Source organism: Bos indicus x Bos taurus, chromosome X (assembly GCF_003369695.1).
Source record: "Bos indicus x Bos taurus breed Angus x Brahman F1 hybrid chromosome X, Bos_hybrid_MaternalHap_v2.0, whole genome shotgun sequence".
Taxonomy (NCBI): domain Eukaryota; kingdom Metazoa; phylum Chordata; class Mammalia; order Artiodactyla; family Bovidae; genus Bos; species Bos indicus x Bos taurus.
This window is the reverse complement of record NC_040105.1, coordinates 36,705,259-36,715,005: the sequence shown is the minus strand read 5'-3', so window position 1 is coordinate 36,715,005 and position 9,747 is coordinate 36,705,259. Positions and strand designations below refer to the sequence as shown.

General features: G+C 43.3%; 1 protein-coding gene and 1 pseudogene across 1 annotated transcript in view; both read left to right on the top strand.

Moving 5' to 3' along the window:
- The first annotated feature begins 4,756 nt into the window (after positions 1 to 4,756).
- The window catches only part of PRRG1 (proline rich and Gla domain 1), a 144,004-nt gene continuing 139,013 nt past the window's right edge, over positions 4,757 to 9,747 (top strand). The window contains exon 1 of the mRNA XM_027533252.1: positions 4,757 to 4,887. The gene's annotated coding sequence lies outside the window, so the exon portion shown is untranslated. The remainder of the gene's footprint in view (positions 4,888 to 9,747) is intronic.
- LOC113886785 overlaps positions 4,849 to 9,747 on the top strand; it is a 69,492-nt pseudogene continuing 64,593 nt past the window's right edge.

Genomic DNA, 9,747 nt, shown 5'->3' with positions numbered 1-9,747 from the left:
AACATGTAAAGAACATAGCACTGTGGCCAGCATGCAAGTACTCAACAAATATTAGCTGTAATTATTCATTTTGTGGGGAGGTGGGTAGAGAGACTGGCAGGAAGGAATGAATGTCAGAATCGGTGGCATTAGCTCTTTGAAAGGGAGCTATTTTTTAAAAAGGTATGTACAATTTTTCAGCCTCTAAAGAAATGCTGGTGCCCTAAGGCATAGTCCTGGGTGACCACACCCTAGTCAAATTCTCATCACAGATCTTGCTCTTTGGCATGAAGATCAGGGTCTGTGAATACCTTTTGTGTAGTCCTCATTCTGTTTAATCAGAAACTAGACAATTAGCCTGGGGAATAAAAGAATATGAAGTACAACTTATATGTATAATAATTATTTTAACTTTTATTCTAGTATTGACAGGACCATATTAATATTGACTATCCTTTTCCAACACCTGAGAACTGTTTAGCCACCAAAAAGATCATCCAAATTTAATGCAGTTAGAGCTTAGAGAGTATGCCTGTTTGGGACCTCCAGAAATTTAAATCTGAGACAGGATTATAAGAGGTTTGGGGGAAGGATGGAAAAGTAACATCTCTGAAAGATAAATGGGGGAGGAAGGCTTGGGCAGAGAAAACCTTGGTCCTAAGATGCTGATTTGACACTTTTGAAAGGAAAGTGAGGAGGAAGCACGTCAGAGAAAATTTCACAACAAAACACAGATCTGATCAAGTTTCAGCGAACCCAACGGAGCTCCAGAGCAAAGATTGTTCCTTAGACTGAGTCTCACCTTGGGCAGGAATGGCCAGGCTCTAGTGCCCCACCATGCTCATTCACATGGTGGGGAGTTACCCATCAAGCATGCATAACCCCCTCCCACCTCAAAAGCTGAGGTGCATCCTGAAGATGATTTAACTGGAGCCTGCCAGCTACACCTACTGTTTGTAGCTGAACAACAATTTTGTTTCTTGAAGGAAGATCTGAGAGGCATACCGCCAAAGAGAGTTTCCATAATATATATATACCCTCAATATATTTTATTATAACAAGTGTTTTTCATATTTTTCTGCTTTGTTGTGTGCTGTGCTCAGTCGTGTCCAACTCTTTGTGACCCACTGGACTGTAGTCTGCCAAGCTACTCTGTCTGTGGGGTTTTTCAGGCAAGAATATTAGAGTGGGTTTCCTCCTCCAGGGGATCTTCCTGACCCAAGGATTGAACTCATGTCTCCTGTATTGCAGGCAGATTCTTTACTGCTGAGACATTGGCTACATCATTTAATATTTTGTAATTTAAATCTTTATATTTTTTTCTTGAACATATTTTATCAAATTCTTGAAGTGCTAATAAATACCAAATTACCAATTATAGTTGTTCAGTGCTAAGACGTGTCCGACTCTTTGCGACCCCATGGATTGCAGCATGCCAGGCTCCTCTCAACTTCACTATCTCCTGGAATTGCTCAAATTCATGTCCATTGAGTCTAACCATCTCATCCTCTGACACTCCCTTCTTTTGCCTTCAATCCTTCCCAGCATCAGGGTGTTTGCCAGTGAGTCTGCTCTTCATCAGGTGGTCAAAGTATTGGAGGTTCAGCTTCAGCATCAGTCCTTCCAATGAGTATTCAGGGTTAATTCCTTTAGGGTTGATTGGTTTGATCTCCTTGCTTCCAAAGGACTCTCAAGAGTCTTCTACAGCACCACGGTTTGACAACATCAATTCTTTGGCACTCAGCCTTCTGTATGGTCCAACTCTCACATCCATGCATGACCACTGGAAAAACCATAACTTTGACTATATGGATCTTTGTTGGCAAAGTGATGTCTCTGCTTTTTAATATGCTGTCAGGTTTGTCATAGCTTTCCTTCCAAGGAGCAAGTGTCTTTTAATTTCATGGCTGTAGTCACCACCCACATTGATTTTGGAGCCCAAGAAAACGAAATCTATCACTCTTCACTTTTCCCCTTCTCTTTGCCATGAAGTGATGGGACCAGATGCCATGATCCTAGTTTTTTGAATGTTTAGTTTTAAGCCAATGCTTTCACTCTCCTCTATCACCTTCAAAAAGAGGCTCTTTAGTTCCTCTTCACTTTCTGCCATTAGAGTCATGTTATCTGCATATCTGAGGTTGTTGATATTTCTACCGGCAATCTTGATTCCAGCTTGTGATTCATCCAGCCCAGCATCTCGCATGATATACTCTGCATATAAGTTAAATAAGCAGGGTGACAATATACAGCCTTGTCATACTCCTTTCCCAATTTTGAACCAGTCTGTTGTTCCATGTCTGGTTCTAACTGTTGCTTCTTGACCTGCATACTGGTTTCTCAAGAGACAGGTAAGATAGTCTGGTACTCTCATCTCTTTGACAATTTTCCCCAGTTTTTTGTGATCCACACATTTAGAGGTTTTAGTGTAGTTAGTGAAGCAGAAGTAGATGTATTTCTTGAAGTCCCTTGCCTTCTCCATGATCCAATGAATGTTGTCAATTTGATCTCTGGTTCTTCTGCCTCTTTGAAACCCAGCTTGTACATCTGGAAGGTCTTAGTTCACTTACTGCTGAAGCCTAGTTAGAAGGAAGGTCTTAGTTCATTTACTGCTGAAGCCTAGTTAGAAGGATTTTGAGCATAACCTTGCTAGCATATGAAGTGAGCACAATCGTACAGTAATTTGAACATTCTTTGGTGTTCCTCTTCTTTAGGATTGGAAAGAAATGTGATATTTTCCAGTCCTGTGACCACTGCTATTTTCCAAATTTGCTGACATATTGAGTGCAGCAGTTTAACAGTATCATCTTTTAGGGTTTTAAATAGTTCAGCTGGAATTCCATCACCTCCAGTGGCTTTGTTGGTAGTAACGCTCCCTAAGGCCCACTTGACTTCATACTCCAGGATGTCTGGCTCTAGGTAAGTGACCACACCATCATAGTTATCCGAGTCATTAAGATGTTTTTTTTGGTACAGTTCTTCTGTGTATTCTTGCCACCTCTTTTTAATATCTTCTGTTTCTCTTAGGTCCTCACCGTTTCTGTTCTTTATCATGCCCATCCTTGCATAAAATGTTGCCTTGATATCTCCAATTTTCTTGAAGAAATTTCTAGTCTTTCTCCTATTGTTTTCCTCCATTTGTTTGCATTGTTCATTTAAGAAGGCCTTCTTATTTCTCCTTAGTGTTCTCTGAAACTCTGCATCCAATCAAAATATTCAGATCAATTTGGACATAAAGTAATAAATCCAGTAATCAAATGAAAGTGAACAAACATATGCATCTATTAAAGATGTAAAAATTATCTTTATCAATGCAGGGTTAGTGTTTTTTTTTTTTTTTCTTTTAGCACCTTCTGTATGTGAAACATTTTACCAGTGAAAAATGACTAGGACAAATTCCTACTTCCAAGCAGTTACAGATTATCTAGCCTATACAGTCTGTGTCTACACTTACCAATATACATACCCTCTTGCAGTCTGTCCTCACTGAAATCCCCATCTGCTTATTTGACACATGCAAAACAGAAATGAGTTCAGATAGTCTGGTTTGTAAAAATACACAAACAGAAGAACCACAAAGGTTAATGGAAAGAAATTCAGGATATTCAGATCTCTAAGGGCAATGACCGGTCTCTCACCAAAAATGTTCCTTTCCCTTTTCAGTCAAAATACTTGGTGTGAAGGACTATTGCTTTGGCCCTGTGGCAATTCTATTATTCTTAATAGCCAGTTGTTTCTCAGTTCCATCATAACTCAAGTAAAAAGAAGAAAAGTAATTTGGAATAAGTCACTTCAGGCCCACAGGCCAATTCACTTGGATTCCACTCAGGTATGTTTATTTTAATAACTGATCTGAAGGCACGTGGAATACCACAGCCGACCAGATTTTAAACAGAAAAGCATAGAACTTAAAAACTAAGCACGCATGCAGCATGGAATAATAATCAAGTTAGGCTTCTTAAAATGCTAACTGCCAGAAAAACCTGAAGCCAGTAGAGCAAAATTCACAGGGCTACACACGCTGAATATTCCTGTTTCTCAGAGGGGCTTTTAAGAAGGCTCAAATCCTGAAGTGGCTCCCTAAAGAAGCAGGGTCAGAGATGGGTCTTATTTGACATGTGTTCTTCTTCCCAAGATATTTGGGTAGGTTTGTTTAAGACTTTTCTTTTCGTTCTTTCTTTCTTTTTTTTAAAGAAAAAGCAGACGTTGTCAGCAAAAGGCCAGAACAGCAAAAGAGTGTGTTCTCCGGGAAAGGGCTGTGCTGTAACAGTGGGCAACGGTTGGAAAGTCACCAACCCTGTTCTGGCCTCACACAGCATAGATGTGTTAACTAGGGTGCCTTGCACAGACAGTCTGTGGGTGAGAAATTTCCATGCGGCTCGCCTCTGGAGCGCCAAGGACCGTGCACGACGAGTCGAGAGGCCAGTGGGCGGAATAACGTGTGGGGAGCCAGGCATGTGAAAAGGTGAAAGGGTAATGAGGACCCAGAGTGGTTCCTGGGAGAGGCGTGCTGACGCCTGGGGTGGCTAGCTTGGCCCCGCGCCGAGCTGGGCTTTCTGGAGTGTGAGTGTGCATGGGGTGCACCCAGGGTCCTCAATGACTTCTCATGCCAGTGTTATTTATAAACAGATCTCAAGACTGGAAAGCTCTAACCCAGTGCCCCAAGCCTTAGGTCTTCCGTACCCCAGTGGCGGGCTCCGCCCCTCGGTTTCCCAACCTGCCTGGCCCCGCCCTGCCTCTCCTAACTCCTCCCGGGCCCCGCCTCCGCCGCTTTCCACAGCCCTTCCCGTCGGCTCCTGGCTCCAGGCTCCTGGCTCCAGGCTCCAGGCTCCCACCCGGCTCGGTGGAGGTGGTAGCGCGCAGGCGCCGTTGGCGGCAGACAGAGTGCGGAGTAGCGGCGCGGGGCGCGCGGTGAGTGTGTTGGGCACACGGGGCTCGCAGCCGCAGAATGTGGTTCGGGCTGGGCGTCCCGAGAGGGATTGGAGTGTGTGCGGGTGACGGCCGGGACAGCCGTCGGTCCCGTAAGGAGAAACCTGCCAGACGTGCGGCAGCGGGATTGGCCGCGCTGCCGGAGGGTGTCCGGCTCCTGCTGCGTGGGGAGCAAGAGTGCGTGGTGGCAGGAGCGGGCGAGGATATGTGGAAGAGGAGAAATTGAAGGAAAGGGCTGCGGAGGCTGAAAGTCTGGACTCAGGCTTGGCAGGACCGGGAGGCTCGCCAAGGGCTCTGGAGGGTGTCCCAGCTTCAAGTTTAGTAGCCCCCGCTTAGTGCCCCTGAGCGGCGGGCGTCCCGGGCCCATCCCTTCCCCCGCGTTGCCGTCCTGGAGTGCAGAGTTGCCAGGAACATTCCTCATCGCGGGGGGAGAGGATTTGGAGGAGGTGGGCTGTCGCCCCAGGTTTGTGCCAAGGAGGGCGTGGCACTCGTGTGACTTTCTTCACCCCCCCCCCCGGGAATGTGTCCGTCTTCTGGTACATTGTGCTCATGGACATTTTAACAAAGGCTAGGACTGTTTTCTAGGCAGTAGCGGGTGACAGCGGGGGCGAGTCGGTGGAAGGGGGAGCGCACAAGGTCTCGGTGCAGCCTTGGGGGACGGGGGAGCGAAAGTGGGGGGCAGACATGGGGGGAGTGGAAGGCAACAACCCTCCTGCCTCAGCTTTTTCCTCCTTTCTGGTCCGCTGATTTTGATTATTGGTAGAAACAGCCTCAAGAGGGATGTGAGTGGAAATTAGTGTGTGTGTTCAGACTGGCTGCAGCCATTGGTTTTGTAATTGTGCTGTTGATGTATTTCTAAGTGTCCCTTAAGGAGAAATGGGAAACTAATGGAATTTAAGAGGAAATAATTGAAAGGAAGAATGAAGAGGTGGTGTGTCAAAACTTAGAGCTAAATTAATGCCTTGAGATAGTCCTAGTATAAATTCAGCCAAACTTTGAAGGATGTGGAGGTGTGAAAGTCAGGGTAAGTGGAAGCTGGTTAGGGCGTGGTTGATTGTTTCAATTAAGAATGGATTTGTGTGTGTGTGTGTGCACAGGCAAAATTACATTGGGGATATAAAACACCAGGGCAACTCTTGTAATTTAGGATAAGGTTCTGAGGCTTTCATTTTCAAGCATAGGGTTTTTATGGAAAGTAGTTATATGTGTTCCCAAGCATAGATGTTGATATTTTTACTCATTTGTTTAACTTAATACAATAAAACAAACTGAGCTTCTTCCTCCTCCACCCCTTTCCCCTGCTTCTGAATACTGTTTTATAAACATTTACTTTCAGATCTGAAATGTGTTTAAAGGCACAGTCCCAACCCCCAGATCGTAAAGTGGAGGATTTCTTCTTGCATTATTGTCATTTTACTCTTTTTTTTTCTGTTATTTTAAGTTAAATGCCACTAACATTACCAAATTTGGGGAGAGAAGTATTAGGGATACATCCCTTTTCCAGTGCCTGATGAACTTCTATTTATCCTTTCAGATTCAGCCCAGTTCACTACTTGGAAAAAATTGGCCAAATCTTTCAGAATGTATTGGGCTTCCCAGGTGGCTCAGTGGTTAAAAAAAAAAAAAAAATCCACCTATCATGCAGGAGATGCGGGTTCGATCCCTGGATGGAGAAGATCCCTTGGAGGAGGAAATGGCAATCCACTCTGGTATTCTTGCCTGGAAAATCCCATGGACAGGGAGCCTGGTGGCTCCCTGTCCATGGGGGTATCATAGTGTCAGATACGACTGAACACGTATGCACTCAGAATGTATTAATCACCTCCTTTTCTGTCAAGCTGACACTACTGGCCTTTTTTCTCTTGTTACTGGAACCTCAGTCTATTGTGTTATCCCAGTACCTAGGACTGCTGGGTATGTACTCAGTGCCTAATAAATGCACTTACAGTTAGATGTTAATAAGTGTTATTAGAAAGATAGTAATTCACATCACATAAGGCTCATGGGATAATAGAAGAAATTCAGAATGCTGAAATTATAGTGTTTGAACACCATTATTTAGAATATGGATAGGAAATAAACACAGAAATATGTTTCCATGTATTAGTCTGTGGAGATCCCTGGGTTGGGAAGATAGATGCCCTGGAGAAGGTAAAGGCTACCCACTCCAGTATTCTGGCCTGGAGAATTCCATGGACTGTATAGTCCATGGGATCGCAAAGAGTCGGACACGACTGAGTGACTTTCACTTATATACTCTTCTTAAAAAGGTATAAAAGCTTTGTGTATATATATATATATATATATATAGGCGAAGTAAACATCAGAAAAAGGCTGATTATTTTTTTAAAGGTTGATTTCTGATACCAAAACAAGTGAAAAGTCAACGCAAAATGATTAATCATTTGTAGAAAGACACAAATAGAGTGCCACTGGAATTTAGGAAATTCGTAAGCAGATCAGGCTGACTAGATGGCATCTTCTGGAGGGTAATGTAAGTAAAGAAGCTATAACCGATTAGACCAGTTAGACTAATCAGTTGTATTATACTCCTCCAAAATCATAAGGTGACTTAAACATTTGGCTAGGGAATCTCTTCACAGCACAGTGCCCTCAGTAGACTTGGCCTGACTTTTCTGCCTACAAGTTCTCTTAACACCACCAGCATCCCTGGCCTTCCAGTCACCTCTAGCTAATAACAGAAATTATCTTCCTTTTGCTTATTACAATTCAAGCTCCTCACCCCAACAGCTGGCTTTCCTCTGCTAAATGGATTTACCCATTGGAGAGAATATCATGAGCAAATGGTTACTCAGTTTATAAGTGAATAAAATTGATACTTTAGTTTTAAAAATGAGTCAGAATCTTGCTTGGTTGGCAACCTGGATGGGAGGGGAGTTTGGGGGAGAACAGATACATGTATATGTATGGCTGAGTCCCTTTGCTGTCCACCTGAAACCATCACAACATTGTTAATCAGCTGCACTCCAGTATATATATAATTTTTTATTTTTAAATAAGATAAATCTTAATAAAAAATTTTTTTAGGGAAAGGCAGAAAACCTATTCTGGCTCTTAGTACATTTCTAAGTTTTCTCCCTTCATTTAATTTATCCCCTCTCCACCTAAATGTAAAAACTTTTTTCTTCATGTCACTTTAAATATAAATATATATAAATAATATTAACCATTATCCCCCCCCCCCCCAAAACAATCCAAGTTAGTGTCTGGTTTTGTCAGTAAAACTTGGGACTCAGAATGAGTAGCCTCCATAAAACTTCAAAAAAAAAAAAAATAATAAAGTTCTACATCCTTTGTGGTCTGTAGACTACTGAAAAAAATTTTCCCAACCACTGTGATTAAGGCTTTCTGTTTAAAACTTTCCTCACCTAGACTGACTTCCCTATTTCTGGTTTCTTCTCTGATTCTTTGACCAGTCAACCTCAGTCACTTCCACTGAGTCGTCTTCTTAGGGTTCTGTTCAAGACTCTTTCTTTCTGAGTCTTTGCAGGAGACAGTGATATGGTGGTCAATGGTGTCAAATTTGGAGGCAAGAGTTTAAACTTCTGTTTCAAAGTTTCAGTGTCCTTACCTGTAAAAATAATGATTACAACACCTGATAAGTGAGATCAGGTGTGTTAACAGTTTATCAAAGTATCTAGCACATACTAATTGCCCTGAAAACAGTAGTTACAATTATTTGTAATTGCCATTTCTTAGGACACCTACTTAAGCCCACCATAGGCTTCCCAGGTGGCTCAGACGATGAAGAATCTGCCTGCAGTGCGGGGGATCTGGGTTCAATCCCTGCGTTGGAAAGATCCCCTGGAGGAGGGCATGACCACCCACTCCAATATTCTTGCCTGGAGAATCCCCATGGACAGAGGAGTCTTGTGGGCTACAGTCCATGGGGTCACAAAGAGTCCAACATGACTGAGCGACTAAACAAACACACATGACAACTACAGTAACAGTTAACTTCAAAATATGAATGTGTTGACATCATGCTTCAGTCCTGTGAGTAGATTCCTCCCATATTTCCAAAAACAGGTGGCTTAGCACACTGGTTCAGAGAAGGCAATGGCACCCCAGTCCAGTACTCTTGCCTAGAAAATCCCATGGATGGAGGAGCCTGGTAGGCTGCAGTCCATGGGGTCGCTGGAGTTGGACACGACTGAGCGACTTCACTTTCACTTTTCACTTTCCTGCATTGGAGAAGGAAATGGCAACCCACTCCAGTGTTCTTGCCTGGAGAATCCCAGGGACGGTGGAGCCTGGTGGGCTGCCGTCTCTGGAGTCACAGAGAGTCGGACACGACTGATGTGACTTAGCAGCAGCAGCAGCACACTGGTTTGCAGACATCAGCATGCCTAATAATCACAAGAATTCATTGATTTCTGGACCCCATCCCTCGAATTTCTGATGTCTGGAATGGGGCCTGAGGAATATTCATGTCTTGTAAGTTTCCAAATGATGGTATTGCTGCCTACCCTCGGATCCACATTGAGTGGCACTGATTTAGATGGCATTAAGACAGATTGGCAGGGAGGAGGGAAGACCGAAACCAAAAGACCAAGATGTTACCGAAGAGAGGAGCATGCTTAAAATTGGTGGTATTGGATGCCTTGGAAAGTTCAGAAAGGATAAAACTGAGAGAACACAGTTGGATTTGTGTTCTGATTGGAGCCTTTTTATTTGTTTTTCATGTGTGTCAGGTACAAGAGTTGATCTAATTATACTCCTCAATTGGTAGAATATTAACATTATTATGACCAGAAAAAAAGAAAAACAACATATGGCAGATCTTTGAGATAATAGTTCTTAATATGGGGGTGTGTATTA